Genomic DNA, 21,001 nt, shown 5'->3' on the forward strand with positions numbered 1-21,001 from the left:
ATAAAGACCTGGCAGTGTGAAACAGCAGCGGATGTGACACTTGAAACTGCCTCTTTCAGTAATGACACTCGGTAGCTAAATTTTATTTTATTTTGCAAGCAGCTAATCCCCACGCCGCGGGTGTCCATTAGCATTGCAGTGTGTTGCTGGTGGCTGTGTCCCCGCTTTCTCCTGTACGTGTGGCAGATTCCTTCTCTTTCATCTCAGATCTCCTACCGCTCAGATGCTTCGTGCACAAGCCCATTTTCCCACTGAACTGTTGTTTGCACCATGTTTCCAGACTCGGCTTTCCTCCCCCAGGACCCCACGCACGCTCATGCCTCTCTGCTGTCAAGTTCCTCCCAGTCCGGCTCCCACTCTGCAGTCCCAGTGCTTCTGCTTTCGCCCCGCCAGGCTCTACAATACACCCTTGGCCCTCGTTCCCTTTATGTCCCCAAACTGGAACCTCCCTGCTTTCCCTGTGCCCCCTCCTCGGGGTGTACGTCCCTGCAGAGCATGCAGAAACCTGGGGCATTGCCTATATCAGCAAATACAGGAGAAGAGCAATGAACTGCTGAAGTAAGAGGTACAAAGTAACATGCATTACCTGCTCCCCAAAGCTGCCCCAATGCAGGCTCTTGGCACACCCTCGGGATAGTGGTGATTTTAAATTATTTCGTATTTATAGTGGGGCTTCTATCATAAAACAGATTGGTAACTTGTTGTTAGCCTTTGCATAGAAGAGGTTTCATTTTCAGATGATAAAAAATGCTGGAACAATTTATGATATTTCCATAATGAGTTATCATTCTGTTCCATGTCCTGAGGCAGTTTGAAAGAGGCAGACTATCAGTTCTCTTCTGGGAAAATCCTACAGATATTGGTTCAGGGGTTTGTGTAGCCATTTTCCATAGTCTTCTAAGATTTTTTCACTGCTGAATCCCTCCTTGCAGCTTCATGAGGATTGAGCTTCACCCAGTTTGCACCTTTCTGTAGTTTTTTCATCAGCAGAAAGAAATGAAAAAAAAAAATCTAGCCCAAAAGAAATGTAAAAGGAAGCTTCCTTTATCCCTTTGTGTATAAAAAATACCATGCTTTAGAAATGTCTTAGTTTGAATCATGCAAGAAAGGGTTGTTCTACCCCAGCGGTCACATCCCTATTTCATCCATTCTGTGGATGGTTAGAACAAGGGGAGCAGAAATCAAGCATTTCCTCCAGTGAATTACGAAGAATGTCGGTTCTGAGCCAGCAAGCTATAAAAATGAGCAAAATGATATAAAAACCTATTAAAGGTAGCAAGAGATAATGATGATAATATCCATAATGTACTGTTTCTGCCACTTCATTCTGCATTAGAGACTATTGTTGAGAATGATCTGCCTCACCAGGTTCCTGTCTGTCCTGCTTCTCGCCTGGCTGCAAAGACTTGCCCGGCTCAGTGTACCATTCACTGACCAGACACAGTAAATCAGAACTGCTCTAGTGAACCCACAATGGCACATGCTGTACGTAGATAGTACAAACCTATTTTTTTTCATACAGCATCTGCCAGACAAAGGTTCAAAGTGATGGGCCAGTAGCGGGTCCAGTCCAGATGCAGGCCTGCAGGGCTCTGTCCTGTTTGCATCCCCACAAGAAGAAATGCTCTCTGAAAGCTGTAATGGCAGCATGTGCACCTATTTTGCTTCTCTCCTTAAGTCCCAGAACCAATTGCCTTCCTACCTGATTGTTTTATAGTCAGTATTTTCTAAGGGGCTCAGCTCTGTAGAAGCTGGCCTTCTGTTTTTCCCCCGGGCAAGGCTATGTGTACATGTGCCATGTAGCATGCACATGCAGTGATTATTGCAAATGAGAGAGGTTTTACATCTGTCGATGTGTTGAGGACAGTAACACTGCAATCCAGGTAACTGTGCAGAACGTCTGGTGCAGCAAAGACAGTGGATATAAGCAACAAAGCCAAAAAGTGTTGAGCTTTCTGTGCAGGCACTGTAGAGTCAACCCCTGTAGCAGAAATTTGCATTTGTCCAGGTTTTCCAGATAGCTACAATTACCAGTACTGACTGAATATGCCAGGCAATTTATCAAACTGTTCTTTTTTTTTTGCCAAATCTAGTGGCAGTCCTATTTATTGGTGGCTAGGCATCTCTGGAGAGGAGGAGACCATGCAGTCCAAAGGTGTCACAGACTGACACCCCCCAAATAATCAAGGAAAGGGCAGAAATAGAGGAGAGAGTCTCCCACTGCTGCGCAACTTTCCTCAAAAGGGAAAACTTTGGTAGTAACTGAAAACCAAAGATGTTCAAGCTTGCTCTTGGCTAATCTGGTATGAAAGTCCTATAGCTGTTGGGCCAAAGGCTGGTAGGACAGCAGTTTGGTGGTACAGACATGGATGTTATCCAAGATCAAGAGCTCAGCGACAGCCCTGCACCTATGAAATGGACTGGATGAGGGAGCTGCACAAGTAGTTTAGTTCTCTAAGAGGCTAGAAAGGTCCTAACTTGCTTTACTAAGATAAATTGGGATTACAGAAGACAGCTCTAGCAGAATGTTTTTCATTTGCTCAGAATAGTTGGTTTTCAGCCCATATTTCATTGTTTGTTGTATGTCAGACATCCATTAGTTTTATCTTATATGATTATAAACCAAAACACATTAGTTAAATTCCTGTTTTGCAATAGAGTATCTATTTGGTACCTTTTGAAGCATTTTCTTTAGCAAGCATTTGTAAGTGAATAAATGTTTTTTGATAGTGTATGGCTCCTCTCTCATCTACCCTATCATGCAAATAGTTCCATGCTTAAGCTTTTAAGTGCTGAAGGAACTTGAGACGATTCAAAAGAAGCCTGTAACAACCTGAGAATAAGTGTACTTGGTGAATAGACCCGTCTTCACCTAGTCTATTTAAATGCTTCACATTTCATGGGAGCCCAAAATAGGGCTTGCTTCTCAGGTCTGATCTTGGAAGAGTTGGCAAATTCAGAGCCAGCCAAAAGGATGCTGAAACTTGGCTTTAGGATTTTAACCATATGAACTCAAAGACAAAATAGAATATTCCTGTACATCTTCTGGAAGAGAGCTGAGCTGTGTGTGCCCAACACTGTCTGGAGGCAGGTCAGTTCCTGCCTCTATCCACAAGTCAGGTGGAAATCCCTGCCTTGGTGATCAGCAGACATGAATCTTCATCCTGCCTTTGCTATTAACCTATAGGCCATAAGCTTATATTTATCATAAATATATAGTTTCTACTCTCTGTGCCTCTATTTTCTGTTCTGTTGCCTGTTACATTTGTGAATTGTGTGGATAAGGAATCTTTCTTGCTGTTTATACAGCAAGACCTCTTTGTGATGCTCACTAAACAATATAGTATACAAAATACCATCCATTTCGTGTTGAATCCACAAAACATTGGGGTAGCATACTGTTAAAGACTTAATTGGGGCAAACAAAGCACTAATAAAGGTACCTCAATATTGTAATATTAAATGTTACCATTTTAATGGTATGTATCTGAAGGCAGCATGTACTTACTTCTAGTTCTGACATAATTTCATATAATAGTTCTGAAAAGTAACACCACTTAAGACCTTCTTTTTAGAACAGAATAAAACAGAATGGGAAAGAAGCTTCTTTTCATCTCTGTTTTGGCCAATTCTAGTTGGGGAAAAAAAAAAGAAGAAAATCTAGACCAAATATGACCTGCTTTCTTCTTATTTATGTAAAGTTTTAAGTGAAATTTCAATGAATATGAATTAGGAACGTGAATTAAAATAAATAAATATGGTGTAATAATAAATATGCTGAAATCTGAGAAGTATTTTGGAAGCTGGAAAATGTGTTCAGTGGTAGTGGATGCATTCCTGTATATCTCTATTTTTTTTCTTTGCAAGATATATATTGCAAATCCAGCACTATATTTGTGTAGAAGCTACTGTACTATATTGAATTTTAAAAAAATATAATCAGCATTGAAATGTATTTGCCATTAGCATGAGTTCAGTCTGAAAGATAGTAAGAGAGAATATGTTCAAGGTTTATTCTGGTGTTGTTTCACAAGTGCCATTAAAAGTATCATTAACGTATGTATCATTAAATTCTAGATTCATCTCCCCTAATTATCTGGCTAAAAGAGTCCTCACCTAAGCTGTGAATCCAAGCAGTTTTTATATTACAATATATAGCACTGCAATACCCTCCATGGTCCTCATCCTCAGATGTCTACTCCTGCTGCAACCCAACTGCATCGTAGGGTTGAAACCAGAGTTTTTTCCTGTCCCTCTGCATGCCCTGGCTGTTTCTGCAGGAAAACCTGAGCCTGTGGGCTGGGAGGGAGCCCCAGGAGCCCCAGCATTTCTCCGGGCTGACAACGGGCTGAGCAGGACTACAGGACACACCATGGATTGCACTGTCCTGCAGTACAGACATACCCCAAACCGCTAAGAGAAAGAGAACCCTCCAGACAGGGAGCTGTCTGATCCTAGGGTTGGTGTCTGAGATGAGTGCGATAAATTGCCCCCCGCAAGTGTCTCTCTCCTTGTGTTGACAATATCCCCTTGAACAGGCACTTAACTTTCAGGCAGCTGAAATTAGACAAGGTGAAACCCACCCTAACTGACTAACTGTGTTTTTTCAGTGGCCCACTGAAAGCATAAAAGAGACAAGTGTGAAATATGTGACTCTGCTGAGATTTTGCCATTGATTTTTATTGCCAGCGGCTCGCCTCTGAGGATCCTGGAGTTTGATGCTGGGGTCCTGCTCTGAGAAATGGATTGTATAAGCATCAGGGATTTGAGCACGTTTCCCTTGACAGCCCCCGTGAATGATCCAAAGGGTACGCTGTCTGCTCTGCCTGGGGTACATATTGCCAGGATGTGTGACCTTGTGGGGCTGAACCACAGAGAGAGGCAAGGGACCTTACTGTGCCAGTCCTGCTGGGAATTAGGCGTGAGCTCAGCACTGCGCCCTTCATTTCTGAGCATAGTTTTTCACCTAGAAGCAAAATATTACATGCCTTGGGGACTTTATTATTTGTTAGCAGCTGAAACGTCTCAGGACTGAATAAAAGCTTTGAAAATCTGTGTTTTGGGTGTATACAGCTCTCAAAGGTTGAAGCCCTCAGCTGCTTTCTGGGAAGCTCCTCCATGGTCAGTTATTCTCAGCCTCTTGTGTTTCTGCTCCGTCCCTACGTAACACCTAACATTACTATCTTCTCCCAGATCAGACCTGTAGAAACTTGTTGGAGTCCTTATAATAACCTCTTTATATCTTTTGTCACCTGAAAATGAGTACTGACACTGCCTTTTACTGCTTGCAATCTGAGGCAATAAATCAAGTGCACTGTCACACACACAAATCCTCTTGGTTTTGTCACTGTCTGGCTTTCATTCAGCTCAGACTGGATATTATTTCTGGTTTTAGACCAAGTACAGCAATTAGATGCTTGCCACATTGCCACTACTTTAAGACTTAAAAATATCAATCACTGTTACTCCGGATAATTGTTATCCAGTATGGCCAATGCACAAATGACAACCTTTTAGGGTAGAGAGTATCTACAAGACAGAAAATACCATGTTTTATCACAGAAGAGGCCAGCTACTAAAGGATGTGCAGACACACATCAGCATCTAAAACTACTATTGGTTAAAGAGGATGATCTGATAAAACATGGATATTAGAAAAGCCCTCAGTTGCTGTCCTGCTGGCTAAAGGCATTTAAAAAATCAAATCACTGTACATGTGATGTGTCAGGACGTCTGGTGCTCTGTTTCCCTGTACTATTCTGCTAACGCCTGGAAAAGGTGGCAAGATAATGCCACAGTGTCTTCAGCCATTCTGGACGAAATCCTGCAGCAGTGGGAGCCCACGCCATTTCCCTCGGTGTGGCACTGAGCAGCTGCAGCATTTCCAACACATAATATCCTATGGAAGGGAGGCAACAACTGAAGAAAAATGCAGCCTATGTATATGTGTTTTCTTTGTCTAATTGAATCATAGACTGGATGTGGCAGTGCTTCAGTCTATCTGTTACAGGCTGGGAGCTTCTTTCACATGTTCTTTTCCATCAAACATCTGTGGAACAAGATTAATATTTTTAGCTACTCCTTTATTTTATTTTTGAAGAAATGAATCCTTTCAACGTGATTTCTGGTAGAATCACATTGCCTAATTTCCCATGTTTGAAGTGACCTTTTTCTCTGATTCTCTCTAAATGAAATTACTGCAGATTCAGTATTCATAGCATCAAGACAGAGACCCAGTTATAGAAAGTCATGAGGTTTCTTTCTTTGAAAGTCTTTTGAAATCCTCAGACTTAGCTTAAATATACCAATATCTCATGATAGTGTCAGCAACATCGTTCCAGAGAAGTACAGTGTAGGCTAACTTGGCAAGATTGGGGAAGCTATCCATTACAGAAATGTATTTGTAACTAAGGTGATAACTTTTTCCTCTGCCACGGTGAGTTTTTGATTAAAGTTTCTGGAAGCTGCACACGCTAGATAATCAACAAACATGCAAATCTTTGGCCATAAAAATGCTACCTTGCTGGCAAGTATGTAGTTTTTGCAATGACCCCCTTTTTCTGCCGAAAATAATTCTAGAGGTCAATGCTTGCTTGCTCTGTATTTGTGAAGAAAATCCAAATAGTTATTTCAGATGATGAACTATCATACCTTTCACCTAGATGTAGATATATTAATATTATGTAGGTTTATTAATATTCTCAGGGAGTTATATTCTTCAGTTTCAGACAAATATATTCAAAGCTGCTTGTTTCATACAGTACACTGATGAAGAAAAGGAAATCTCACAAGTTTCAGGATTTAGATCAGGAGTTTTGTTCAGATGAACAGCCACAGTCTTTGGATGAGGAATAGGCAAGACTATCTTTTGTTAATTTGTTTTCAGCTCTTAGGAAATATTGGGCATGTGAGGTTTTGAATCAGACTAGTGTGCTGTTTCCAGTCTTCGGATAAGATGTGATAAATGGAGAGAAACCAAGTCCCCTAATTTCTTAGAAATTAAAGCTGTATTCTAATGTCGCATCTACAGCTTTCTGATACATATATGTCCATATATATATGTATGAAGCGCGTGTGAAGCTTTTCTTGGAAAGTTTTGATGAAAAGTGAAAGAAAGTTCTCCAGATTTTTGTCCAGCGCTGCAAGAAAATGTGTCTTTACTCATTTTTGCAATTATGAAGTTAAGACTGTCTCATATGTGATTGTTTGTTTAGGCTACATGTTTGGGCTGTCTGAATTATTGAGGTTTTTGTTCATGTGTTAAGAGGTTTTTGTTCACATTCTAAGAATAAAAAAGATCTCTAAGTCTCAGGCTCACTTAGATTACCCACATCCTGAGTGAGCAATCTAACCCCGGGTTAGTTGAAGAAGGGGCACCATGGCATCAGCAGTCACTTCAGAAATCCAGTACGGTGATTTTTCTGTCTAGCAGGTCTGGATCAATTTTGCAAATGTTTGGCAATAAATGAAACCAGTTGTTCATGAATTCAGTACTAGCTTAATGTTTTACTTAGTTCTATTACATACATATAAGTGAAGGTAACAGGATCTTTGCAATTTGTAACAAAAACACACAACCGATTTTTTTTTATTTGTTGCTTAACACGGTGGGTCGGTGATAACTGTCACTCTTCTTACTTGTAACATACACAAAGCCAGTAATATTATAATACAAAAAGAGTTAAAACTGGTTTTGTGTGCCAAAGAAGCGACTGCTCATTTTTAATAAGCCATCTGTTTAATTTAGAAATTGGCTGTTTATAAATTTCCTTTAGTTGGTAAAATATTGGCGGCTTCTAGTAATATTGAGAAAACCCCACAAGATCCAACTAATAAACTGGATTCTCTTTCCACTGTGAAAAAAAATCACAGACAAAAGAAAAATTACAGAGTGAGGCATGGTATTAAATATTTGTGGCCAGGTGAAGCCATGGGGGGTGGGAGGAGGCGGTGAGGAAGGGAGGGCAGTACCTGACCAGCCCTGTGGACAAACCTCCCCTCGCACCATGCCGGTGGGAAGCTGTCATGGTTGGGAAAAGTAACAGAAAGGAAAGGAGAAGGGAATCCAAGTAACTATGGTGATGGTCTCTATTTCCCATGATACTTCAAGGGGAGATCCGGGGCACAGTGTGTTCATAGGATGAGGTTTAAAACAAGTTGATGTTGTTTAAAATAGGCCTCGGTACTGAAATTGCTGTAAAAGTTTCTTGTTATCATGCCATTTCGGAGGGCAGGGGAGACACAGTAGAAGATCATATTTCAGTGGTTAACAGCTGAGTTTCTGTGAGAGTTTTGCTGGATAAAGTACACCGATGGTGTGTTCAGGAGGCTCCTAGTTTGTGAAGTTTGCAGCACAAACGAGAGAACATATGCAAGACAAGACAGGAATATTATTTAAAGGACAGGACTGCAAGGGCTATGAAGCAAAAAGGGGCTGCAAACAAGATCCAGTGGCTGAACACGAAGTGTCGTGATGTGAGAAGCTGTGAACAGATTGAACTCCTTATCAAAGGGAAAGTTGAGAGATGGCTTGAAGGAAGGGTGCTTAACGCATAACAAGAATGCAGCACGGTTCTCCAGCAAGGCTCTTGCTGGGGATTTTTCAATCTTGCTGAGAAAAGCATAACAAGATGGCTGCAAATTGAAGTTAGATAAAATGAATCCTGAAAGAAGATGCGGTTTCTTAGCAGGGAGAAAAGGAATAATTTATCAAGGAATGTGGTAAATTCAGCATCTCTTGATGTGTTTATGGCAAAAGTAAAGCACATCTTTTAGGAGAATATTTAATCAAGCACTCGGAAGAAGTTATACAACTTGCTTGTGCAACGGGTTATGCTGAGTGGTTGCGATTATTTTTTCTTGGCTTTGGAGCCAGTGAATATATGAAGTTCCCCATTTATTTTCTTCCACAGAAAGAGAATAAAAAACCCTGCATTGTCCCAGCATATTCATTGCTACTGCTGTTCTGCATTAAGAAATGCCTATAACCAAATCTCATTATTTAGAGTTTCTGACAGTTGCTTGCAGTGGCCAGACTTTATTCCCTTTCAGTACAGATTTGCCTGGAAATATTTTGTTTGGGGCCGGGTGGAGGTGGCAATTACTTGCTCTTGGAAGTTAAAATCATTCTCAGTGGTTGCTTTGTGCTTGCCTCCCGCCCGCTCAGGGTCTGCCTGTCGGCCACTTTTGGGGTGAGAAAAGTATTTCTGCCTCACCTGCGTGCCGCAGTGCCCTGCGTCCCCTGCCCCGAGCCGTGCATGGGCACTCGGGGCGATCCGCTCCCGGGGGGTCCCCTGCCTGCACCCAGAAGCATCGCCCCTGGCCCGCAGCGCGGCACAGCGCCTGCCTGCACGTCCGCGGCTGCCCGCACCGGGAATCTGCGGGGTTTGTGCTGTGGGTCAGCTCTTTTCTCCCACTGGTTAGGGTGCTGGTATCGCCTGCCCACCCTTCGCCAGTCAATGTGCTGCTCTTGCAGGGTCGCGGGAGAATGCAGCCCGCCTGGCGTGACTGGCGAGGCACGGCAGCTTAGTCTCTTGCTTACTGAGATGCTTGAGGCCAAACAAGGGTACTGGACAAAGCAAAATGAGTACAATGTTCCAGCTTTGCAATATAGGAAAACAAATGAAATGACCTGTTTGTCTGTTGGGGCCACAGCGAAGTGACAAGAAATGCATAACCTTTTAAGAGGTGTAGCGGCTGCGTAACAGAATGCGTAATTCCAGTCCTCCTAGAAAACTATCTAAAAGGCAGCAAAACTTAGAGAAAGTAGATTAATCTGTTAACTGCTATAGATTTTTAAAGTAACTTCAATACAATCCTATTAGTTTCATTCTTATACTAGAATTTCCCTAAAGAAATGGATATTCTATGATGATGTTTATCTTGGACTTTAAAGAATTCCAGTTTTAATGTAGCCTATTACTTTTGTTATTAAAAAAGTCAGAAAGCAACCTGATTAAGATGTTAGAAACTCTGACTTTACTATTCAAACAATTTCTCTTGGTTAGGAGAAAAATTTGGATCCAAATTTTACTGGCAGCCAGTAGACTTGTAATCAGGTTAAAAATAAGCAGGGAATTGGTTTGACAAAAATAAGAACAAAATAATTTACTCATGTCTCTGTACAATTTGTGCCTTAATATATCCTGATTTGAAGTTTTTTTCATTTGTTTTTTTAAGGAAGCTTTTGATAAAACTCCTATGTTAAGTCATACCTTTGCTGTTCTATTGTGGGAAAAGTGGGAAATCAAGTTCAAATCCCTTACTGCAATACTTCTTTGGAAAGCAAGAAGTCAGGCAGTACCAAAAATAAGATTTTGAATGCTACCTTAATTTAGAGCTCCTATTGTTACAAATACATTAATTTAAATACTTTCCACAACTCAATTCATTTCTTTGTTGAATGTAAATCTTAATAAATCATGCTTGTTAACGTAGTCCATTAAATGAGATACATAATGTGGCCAATGTAATGTTCTCCTAGGAACACTGGATGGAATCTTGGCCCCATGGAAGTCAATGGGAGTTGTGCCACTGGCTTTAGCAGGTCCAGGTTTTTCACAGCAGTTTTGAATGTGCGTGACTAGCGTGCTTGATTTTCAACCTTAATGTTTGGTTTTGCACTTACGTTGGAAAAGAACATTTTAAATCATATCAGGAAGGAAGCCAATGCATGTTCTTAAACCTTTGGTATTATTTCCTTTGGAAGAGCTAGACAGAGAATAATACATATTTTTTTCTTTATCTGATGGCAACATGCTGCACTGAAATGAAAAGCATTTCAACCTGAATTCAATTTTATGTTTTCCTATGTGTGTGTTTGTGAGTGTGTGTATACTACTGACGTTATTTCCTGTTGACTTAAGATACAGTTAAATATGGGTGACAGGCATGATAGGACTTTTCTTTGTAAACCTTTGCCCATTAGGAATTGAAAGCTGGTAAGAAAATCTCTCACTTCTTCAGTTCCTTTTTGATGTCTGGAAATTCACAGCAGATGGCCCCAGTTCTCCTCTCATTTACACCGTTCTGACTTCACTAATTTAGGTCATAGTAAATCCTGATTATCCAGCTATGAAAGCAGGATCAGGACCAGCATTTTGGCAACCGGCTGTGGCTATGAAAACAAGCACAGAGTACAAAGGAGCAGTTTGTGGCTCTAATAAAACCTGCAGGGTTTTTGCTGCTTACTTCACTGGAATCAGGATGCCACCAAAACGTACTGGGGTTCTTCCGTTGTAGCCTCTGTTTACTTTCTGGTAATGAGTGATGGATGGAATATCCCAGAGAAACAGGAACTGAAAAAAGACATCACTTGCCAGTTATAGAGCCATCTGATGTACTTAGTGTTTGCAACCTTTGCAAAAGTGGGTTTTGTTTGTGTGATTTTTCACTGCTACTGCAACTTCTGTGAGGGAAGAGCAGTGAAATCTATGCCCAGGGTACCATGGGCAAAGACCTGATCTGACAAAATAGAACAGCAGATTTAATTTCCATTTTGTGCGAGAGATATTTAGCATCTCTGCTAAGCTGTAATATGGCACTGTGCTGAAATCCATAAATGCATAACTTTCCTAAACTGCAAATTTATTTATACTGAATTTGCTAGGTTTCCATAAAATTGCTGTAGAAGCTTTGTGGCACCAGAACTCTACATAAATGCAATTTGCAGGTTTGTCACTTTTTCAGCTATATTTTCCATCCTTCTCATCTTTGTGTTATGGAGAGATACTGACTTTGTGGAATCACTGCAGAAAGTTATAAATGATGTATGAAATGAGAAATCCCTGCTCAGAGCACAGAACTTAATCTATGCTATTTGCTGTGAAAGTCAGCTCAACTGCAAGCAGAAAAGCCCACCAAATCCAGAAGCTACAGACTAAGGAAACCAAAGCCCACTGTAAGGTTGTTTTTTTTTTTTTTTTCACTTTGTACCTGGGATAAGCCAGGGCATGGTACTGTGGGCTGCAGAAGGTCATGGGGAGGGCAGGCATCCGCAGCTCAGATGTGTTGAGGTGTTCTGCACAGGCTGTGGGTTGAGGAGACTGCCCTTAGCTGAGCGAGAAGCTTCTGTGCCTGTGCTTAAATGGGAAGGGGGGATATGGGGGAAGTGACTGTGCTGCAGAAGAGGGAGTGGGCTTAATTCAGTCCCACACGTGCCCATCCTGCAAGTCAGGTAGTTTTGCAGTCGGCTGCAGTGGGAGCAGGACTGTACTTTGACCGTGGTAGCTATTTGCATGTTATAAGCCCATTCCTGCAGCTCGCTGTGGCATAGCTTTGCCAAAGTATGGGAGAACCTGATCATGGAAGAAAGTCACTGCATGGCCACTAATGAAACATTATCATACCCACCCCCCCGCCGGATTTTGCAAGTCGAATGCTCAGTGTCTTTGTGCATGTAATGGTCACAGCACTTTTGTGGGACCGCTAGTCAGCACAAGTAGTTTATCTCACCTTGTTGGGCCAGCAGTGACACTGCCGCATGCACAGAAACCACAGCAATTGCTGTCATCCTGCAGGATCCAGCCCCTCGGAGAAGTAGGTGCTAGAAGGGCAAAAACTAATCCTGAAAGGATGCAGTGATTTCCCTCTCCTCACCTATCATAGATTTTTTCAGACTCCTGCATAAAAGCTACATTTTTGGACTGGGGTCAGGGAAGTTACTGCTTGTCAGTTGTATCGTTCTATAAAGAAGGTATTTTTTGCAGTTGTTGTCTAAAACTCTGTTTTCCATGAAAATTGCTTTGGCAGAAAGGTAAATTAGCTCTGCCTATGAATAGGAACAATCAGTCGTTTTGCAGTACAAGCAGCGTGCAAATAGCTTCAGTGGTTCCTAAGAAACAAACGTCTCTGCCAAACATTTGTAGTGGAGAATACAATATACAGGTAACAGCAAGGCTTGGCTTATCCCACTATTTATTTCCCTTGTCCTCTCCACCCCACCATGGACTCGCTGTCCATCACGGCTAGCTGCCAAGAAGGAGAGGGAAACCTCAGCTCCTGTAATCCCAGAGTCAAACCTGGGCAAGAGGAGAGGGTAGCGACCTCCTGGACGGAGGCAGAAGTAGTCAAATTCTAATCCTGACTTTGGTAATTAACTTTTCTGGGAAGCCATCTCTGCTGATGTCCCCAGCACTTTACTGCAGGGCTGTCTGGCTGCAGACTCCTTCTCTTAGCCGCTGTGCATCACGGTGCAGCCCCGAGTCCTGCAGGATGAAGTGTTTAAATGTGCGCAGAGGGTCAACTTGGAAAGACCAGGGTTTATTTACAGGACAGTCGGCTTGCAGTATAGCACACAGAGCTACTGCTTATATCCTACGTAAAATAGATGACTTGGCACTTGGCAAGTGCTACAGGTATTGCTAAAGAGGTGTTTCTTGGCTCATCCATCTCTTGCAAGGTGCAGAGGAACTCTGGCAGCTATATAAAGAGTTTGGGGAAAAATAGAGACACATGAGTAATGGAGTAGTAAAACTCAGTTCAGCTCCTTGGCACTTGCAAACTCACAGCCAAGTCCTACAGCCTTAACTTGGGAAAAAAAATATCTGGAGAAATCAAAGGGAGTTTCATCTTAAAGAGCCTCTCGACTGCCTGCTTGTACTAGGGGTAGGTCTTCAGCAGCGAAGCTCCCTTTCTTTGGCTATACGGGCTGTGACTAGGGACAAGTACCTCCTCTTAGTATCACAACTGATACAAAATTAATCAGCGACTTAAACAATTCTAACAGCTAGAAGAATCTACCATATTATTAGGAACAGCTTCTAATATGCTGAAAAAAACTCTAATCAACTGCTAAAGCACATCTTGGGGAACTGAAGGGGTTTATAAATAATCATTAGAATAAACTGCTCCCTGCCGTGAGGCACATCTCTTATTATGTCTGCTATGTCCCTTTTGGCTTTCTCAGTGCATCATCAAGCATGGATTAAGGTCAAATAAATTTAGGATGAGTGAACACAACAATCTTGACTAAGTTTCCAAAAACGTGAAGGACATGATCTTGCGAGTGAACAAGTGCAATGTGTTAAATGCCACTAAAATACTCAGATTTCAGCACTGGTTCAGTAGACACTTTCTCAGGAAAAATATATTGATGACATGACTTTGTCAATAAATATGCATGTACTATGCTTAGAATAATACATATAATTATGTTAATATAATGAGGAATAATTATTGTAGAAGTGAATATGCTTCCTTCCTATTTTTAAGGTACTCTACTAGTCATATGATGTTCATGTTTGAAATTGTATCAGTTGTATGAGGGCTGGGGATGCTCCAGATTTGAGCAAGTGAGCATTATGTTACATAATCTTACTCTTATGTTTATTAACTTTTCTCTTAAAAGAAGTTAGACTCCCAGACCAACAGTTCTTTTGTGTGTGTGGTTATTTCCAGTATGATGTGGTTCATGCCTCCTTTACAACCATGATGTTTGGGCCAATTCTGACTTTTGGCTCAAAAAGCTCTTCCTGATGCTTATCCTTAGAGGTTTTTCCAGAAAGCAGCCAGCTCTCAGTCACTGGCTTGCTAAGGCTAGGCTTTTTCACCTCCTATTCTTCTCTCCCAGATGGGATGATGTGGAGGCGGAGGAGGATGCCTATGGGAAGCGCCAGAGCTGAAGGAGGGAGGGCTATAGGTCCGTCTTAGTCCCATCTCTCTGCACTGAAAAAGAATAACAAACCTGACAGCCATGTGGAGAGGAGAACGCTGACCAAAGCTGAAAAATGAAACTTGATCAGAAGACGTGAGTTAGGTGCAAGGAGTGCTCGTGGGAGCTTCCACAAACCTAGGCAGGGAGAAATAAAGCTTTAGAGAGGGAAAAATAAATGAATATGAGCGGGGCAAGGTGTCTGCTGCAAGCAGACCCCCCCCCCCCCCCGTTGCCATATCTGCAGAAAAGAAGAATGCAGTCTCCCCAAAGAGCAAGCCTTCAAACGGCTCCCTGGGCTCCCTTAGCATGAGCAGAGGGACACTTCCCTACGGCGGCAAGTCTCCGTGCCGAGATGAAATCGCAGGCTCCCCCAAGGAAGCCTGTTATTACTTGCAGCCTGTCTCTATTCTTCGGCAGCGTGCTGAATGCATTCTCCATTCTGTGCTTTTTCAGCCTCGCTTCTGAGCTTTATCTACCAGACTTTTGTTGACCTCCTACGTATTTTGCCTTATCCGCTGGTTTCTCAACTTGCGTTATTTATTGATGTACCAGTTTTTTTGAGAATGGAATCTGTATGTTTTTTATAGCTCTGCACACCAATCTTACATTTTATAATGGGTACCGCATTGAACAGTTGTTAACTGTAGATGCTGTTGTCTGTTCGGCAAGTTACAATGTTTTTTCTTCAGTTTCTAGTAGCCAGAGTGATTAAAGTGTATAGCTAAAATCTATCCCATGCTATGGATAAAGACCAATAATGTATCCAGTGTTTGTTTGGACCTTTTTTTTCACATTAGCAAAATCTGCTTTATCATTTTGAGTGCAGGAAAGGAACTGATTGCAATAAAAGCAGAAAAGGATTTATAGTATGTTCTTCTTATAAATAAAGCCATGCTGCTTTGCCAAATTATGTAAGACACGGCACGTTGCATTGTTCTGTTCCTTTCATAATCTATGGTGCCATATGGACTTAAAAACATAGGACTATTATATGGATTTCTGCAGTGTAATTGTCATTGACACTTATATTGATTGAATAAATGAAATAACATGCACAGTCCTGACAATCTTTGCAGATTTGTAAGATTACAGCGGTGATGATTCTATGTCAGCAAAAAACTCTATAGGAATTTCTAATGAAGCCACAGCCAGTTCATTAATATACATATGTTTGAAATTGCATCCCTAACAACTGAGTTCTCTGCACTGAACACTATAATATATATCGTTGTGAGCTATATGCCCTCAGATCATTTCTGTGAATTACAAGAAAATTATGGAGTGGAGAACATTTTATTATTGTGCTTTTCATCCAGAAATACAGCCTTTCATTGATGAAAATTGAAAACACTGAAAATTAAAATGTAAATGCATTTATCAAAAGAAGAGGAAAAAATTGAATACTGAACTTTAACTGCTTTTACATTTTACTTCTTCAAAAAGCAATTTTGATATTTACATCTCAAAAGCACAAGTAGTCAGGCTCTGTAATATCCATTTGGATTCTTACTAATAAGTGACTGGCTGTTTGTTGCTGGGGGTCTGAAGATTTGTTTTAGTAAAACAGCATTGGAAACTCTGTGTATGTGAGTTTGTGTGTGTGCATATTCTTAGAGACAAACAAAATAAATATACATCTAGTTAGTGTTTCTCTCCTTTCTGCTAAACATGTTCTTTGTGTTTTTTACAGGTCAGTGCCACATTAGATAGGATGTGAGTTACTCATGTCTTTGGAGGGAGGAAAGAAAAGACAGAGAAACAGTGATACACACTAGAAGCTTCTTTGCAATGAAATTTAGTAGTTAATAAATGGCATAAATTGCATAATCTAAGCTTCATTGCTGCTGGATTTTTTGCCCTTTAGCTTCAGGAAAAAAAAGTATTATTTTTTGGTTGGCACCCTGACTTAACTGATGAGATGTTAGCAGCCCCTGAGAAGAAGATCATCCATACGCTGAAGAAGACTGTGGGCTCAGTTTCCTACAGAGGAAGAGTGTTGGAGGAAGCATGGAAGCAGGCAGGCTATGTGACAAACTGAGACAATGTGTACCCCTGGTGCTGCTGTGTAATGTGAGGAAATAAGAGGCTGATTGCATTACCTGAATGGAGACTATGCCTGTTTGTGCAGTCCTTACTGTATAGTATACACAGTCAGAATAGTTGACTCCCTGTAGCTAAAATCCATCCAAATCCTCTACAAGTGACACAGGTAGAGGATAGGTAAATCCTTTGCATAGCATTTTCACTGCTCTTGTAATCCTTTTCTCTTTCTTTTTCTTAAAATTGGAAACATATATTTTTCCGGTGTGCGTTTTCTGAACTCCTCCATGCTGGGTAGCAGTGCTAGACCCCCTGGATTTAAGTGACAGACCCGATGGACTTCAGGACCTGATGCCGAAACTCCCACCCATGGGTAAATACAGAAGAGGCACCAGAAGAGCAAATGGGCGCTGCTCTTCCTTCTCTGCCTTACACACATCCCGAGTGACTCTGCCCACATAGCAGGGTGCCAGTGTGGTCATACACCACAGGTATGAACCACAGGACTGTTCTGTCCTGCTGCTCCCAGCCCTGTGCCCAGGACCTCCTGCCCCAGAAAGAAAGGAAGCGGACCATCACCAGAAGGACCATCTCCCTGGCTACAACCTCTAAGTGATATTTCAACACAAATCATACCTCCATGTGGTTAGATGGAGATTCCTTGACTAGCCAGTTTTTACAGGATTAGAGACATTTGGGCCAGTCTGTTATAACAGCAGCTGGTCCCTCCTGCCATTGGTATGGGTAAATTACCCTCCGTCAGGGCGGTGAAGAAGGACGAGTGCCAGTTTTGACTGACCCTCCCACCACACTGTGATGGGAATGGTACTGCCTTGAGTGAATTCATGTATGTTACTGCAGTTTTCTCCTCAGAGTGTCCTTGATTAAGTCATTAACACAGGCCCATTAATTTCAGATCCTCTGTCTTTTCTGTGCTTAGATTGGAAGAATTCAAACTGAGCATCCAAAATAGAGTAGATGTTTTTGAAGCTTTGGCTTGACCATGTCTGACTGTTTTAGTGTCCTCATTGTATTTGGAAAATGATTTTTGTCTTTCCTTAATACTGTTAAATAACTTTCAAATTCTAAGGTGATAAGCAAGCTTAAGAAAGTCACACAATATTATACATAGCAAAATGGCTATCATGGAGAAGTTGCCACCAAGCAAAAGTTACTGCCTTTTAAGGTCTTAGATACTGAAATGGTTGAGAATTTTCTGGGTTCATATTTCAAAGAAAATAGCTTGTCAAGTAAAGAGATTTTGAAATTAATATCTATTTATGCTAAAAATGTTCATAGCATTTTTTTTTCAGAATAAAAGAAAATCTGGTTTCATCATCTCCTTTAAAATAAGTTACTCAAAATTGTTTTAACTGTTTTTTTTGTTTTGGTAGGAAAAACGCCTTTATTGTTAGTTCTATTTATGTATCTGGTATTTCTTTTTACTTTGAAAGGAAAATTACTTCAATGCTTCAGATGCTTCAGACAGTGGAATATCTTGGGCTATCAAAACAGAATACAACAGTCATGATCAGAAACATTTTGCTTTAGCATGTAAGCAATTATTTCTATAAAATCATTGATATTCTTAGGATTTAACAGGCTTGTTTGGTGAATTTATTTACATCTTTCCAATGTTTTATGCATTTCTTGTTCCAGTTTCATCTTTGTTATTTCTGTTCCCCTGTCTTTCTTGAATTTATGATTAATGTTTCTTTAGGCAACAAAACAATACATTCCAGATCAAGAGTTATGCAAAGTCATAGCATTTTCTGAGAAATAAAATGAGTCAATAAAATATCAGTATTCATAGCAAGTTTCCTCTCCATGCAAGAGATCTTGTAGGCAAAAGTTATGCTTAGACTAAAATAACAACTGCCCAAAGAAGAAAGAAAAATGGAACAAGCAATAGGGGTTTATGGAAAATTCCAGTCACTACCTGGATCTGGATACGATTGATAAAGAGGACAAAAGAACTAATGGCATGGATTTAATGGATCAAGTTTCTCTTCTGCAGTTCATCTCTTCATTAATGGCCCATGAAAAGTGAAGACCAAGAGATTTGGACCAAAGAGCTGCCAGAGACTAAACCAAGCATTACCTCTTGAAAGATGGCATCATTGATGCTTTAAATTAAAACTTTATTGCCATTGTAAAATGCCTGTGAGTTACCCAGGGAAAATAAAATATATGGTTTTCAGAGAGTGGTCATTATTTTTTCAGCTAAAGAAGAAATGTCCTTTCCCCTTAGGACTGGTGTGAAATGGAGCCCTGCCTAGGCCTTCCTCAGCTGAGGTTCCCGGCCAAAGGCTCTTCTACCTTTTCCATCCACATCTGGTTCTTTGTTCCTTTTGTAAGAGGTGAATCAAGCTTTGGGTCACTTCTGCAGGCCCTACTCTAACAGAAAATAAAAAAGAACCCTATTTTTTAGGGAAGAAAGACAGTCATTTTCCAACTGATCTAGGACAAAGGTGGTACGTCCTCCTCCTGCATGTAGCACGGGGATGCTGTGGGAGAACCCCCTCTGCCGCAGGCTGCTCTGGACCTACCTGCTCTACACCTGAAAGGCAAACGCTTTGAGACCCAAATAACAGCGTGACCCGCAGAGGTTTTGGTCAGAGGTTTTTGAGCTGCGGTTCACTGGTAGGACTGTTAGTGGCTCCATGACTATGGGTGGGAGGACCCCGGCAGGTCTCTATGGAGGGCATCGACTGCCCATTCAACGGCCAAATATTCTTTGTGCGAAACAGAAGGTAATATCTTAATGAAGATTCAGAGGTTTGGAGCTCCATACTGTAACACAGGAGCGTTCAGGCCCAGCTGAAGGGAAATACCTTAATAATTGCTGGGCGCAGTGGCACAGCTTAGCTCCAGAGAACTGCTTTATGATGGACAAAATTGCCTTCACAGGCACTAAACCACAAGACCTCCTGTTTCTGAATAACGGAAATACTCTCAACTGAGAAATTTGGTCAGTGGTAATATCCAGGCAGCTTGAGAAATAGCCACTTCTCTGTTGATAGTGGGTAATGTAGCATTTGTAGCTCTTCTGCTCAGGAATTAGAGGGACTGCTTTCCAGGACATAGTATAAGGATCTCCTGCAAAAATGAGGTAGGTGCCTAAAACAGGCAAAACGAAAGTGGTTGTACTGAAAACTGTAATTTTGAAGTAATTTTCTCAGCTCTCACTTACATATGGAAGAACCTAAACTCCACAGTTGCCTGCTATTATATGTTGGTTTTTTTTATTTTACAGTGAAAGCTGGATCATTTGTGAAGAGTCTTAGAGACTCCGTCTCAACTTCCTGCACTGCTGGAGATGGTTCAAACCCAAATCTCTCGCCTCTCCCCCATATAAGAGGCCCAACCACTACGATGCTGGTTCAGGAGCTGGAGTGGGGCGTGAGGGGGCAGAGAGCATCTGTTGTCTTTTTGACTGAAGCTATTCCACCGTGCAGAAAAACCTTCAAAATTCAATAGATCAAAGAGGGACCAAGAGGAAATAAGAGTGTATCATCTAGCAGTTTGTACAGCCACCTGGCAGAAGGAAATCTGCGTACCACCTCTTCTCCTACACATATTTGCATGCTTTTATATGGAAAAATCATTGGATAACATAAAAAAAAAATCTGACCCTACGTTCGTTTTCACTTTTTTTTTAATTGGATTGTGCATAAGTGCTCTGTGTGGGAGGAACCCTTATCAGAAATATGAAGCTTTTCTTGCTGAATGGAAAGATGAAAACATGCTCAGTAAGCTGCTGTATCTATCTCATGAGCTAAGCTCCAAGCTGACCTGATGATCCCACAAAACAAAGAGCTGCCTATAAAATATGTCTTAATTGCAGAGAAAGTATGAAATCAAACCCAGTTGTTGTTGGTGGTGATAGCTTCCATGGATCCCTGCTACTATCTACAGAGAAAAAAAGTGCAGGCAGCCTGAGAGACTACCTGGTAGTCTATGCACAGCACAGACCTCTCACAAAAAACTCAGAAGGATAAAAATTCATAATATCCCTTCTCCCCATCTCTGTCTTGTTCTGTGCCCAGCTGAGGCCTGACTGCACAGACATCCTGTCTTATACAGCTGAGAAATTCAGGTCTCTGTGCCTTGCTGGTTTTGTGCAAAGATTTTATTCAGGCTCTGCTCGGTTTCTTGAATTTGAGCCTTCTGTGCTTTACTGATGTGCATTTACGGCTGGACAATTCCCAATATTGAGAAGCAGTATGCAGAGCTTTTCACGAGGTTAGAAAATGAATCCGAAACTTAACAAACCATTGTTTATCTCATTATATGCATCTTCAGAGA

The 21,001-nt window shown here is 41.2% G+C and overlaps 1 long non-coding RNA gene across 2 annotated transcripts in view; it reads left to right on the forward strand.

Annotated features, from left to right (window-relative positions):
- The window catches only part of LOC142029032 (uncharacterized), a 47,019-nt gene extending 26,695 nt beyond the window's left edge, over nucleotides 1–20,324 (forward strand). Inside the window, exons 4-5 of one of the 2 annotated variants that reach the window (XR_012649785.1) lie at nucleotides 16,344–18,247; nucleotides 19,950–20,324. This is a non-coding gene — a long non-coding RNA (uncharacterized LOC142029032). The remainder of the gene's footprint in view (nucleotides 1–16,343; nucleotides 18,248–19,949) is intronic. The other variant, XR_012649788.1, reaches the window with a different exon arrangement.
- The last annotated feature ends 677 nt before the right edge of the window (nucleotides 20,325–21,001 follow it).

The sequence above is a fragment of the Buteo buteo genome, chromosome 1 (genome assembly GCF_964188355.1).
Source record: "Buteo buteo chromosome 1, bButBut1.hap1.1, whole genome shotgun sequence".
NCBI lineage: Eukaryota > Metazoa > Chordata > Aves > Accipitriformes > Accipitridae > Buteo > Buteo buteo.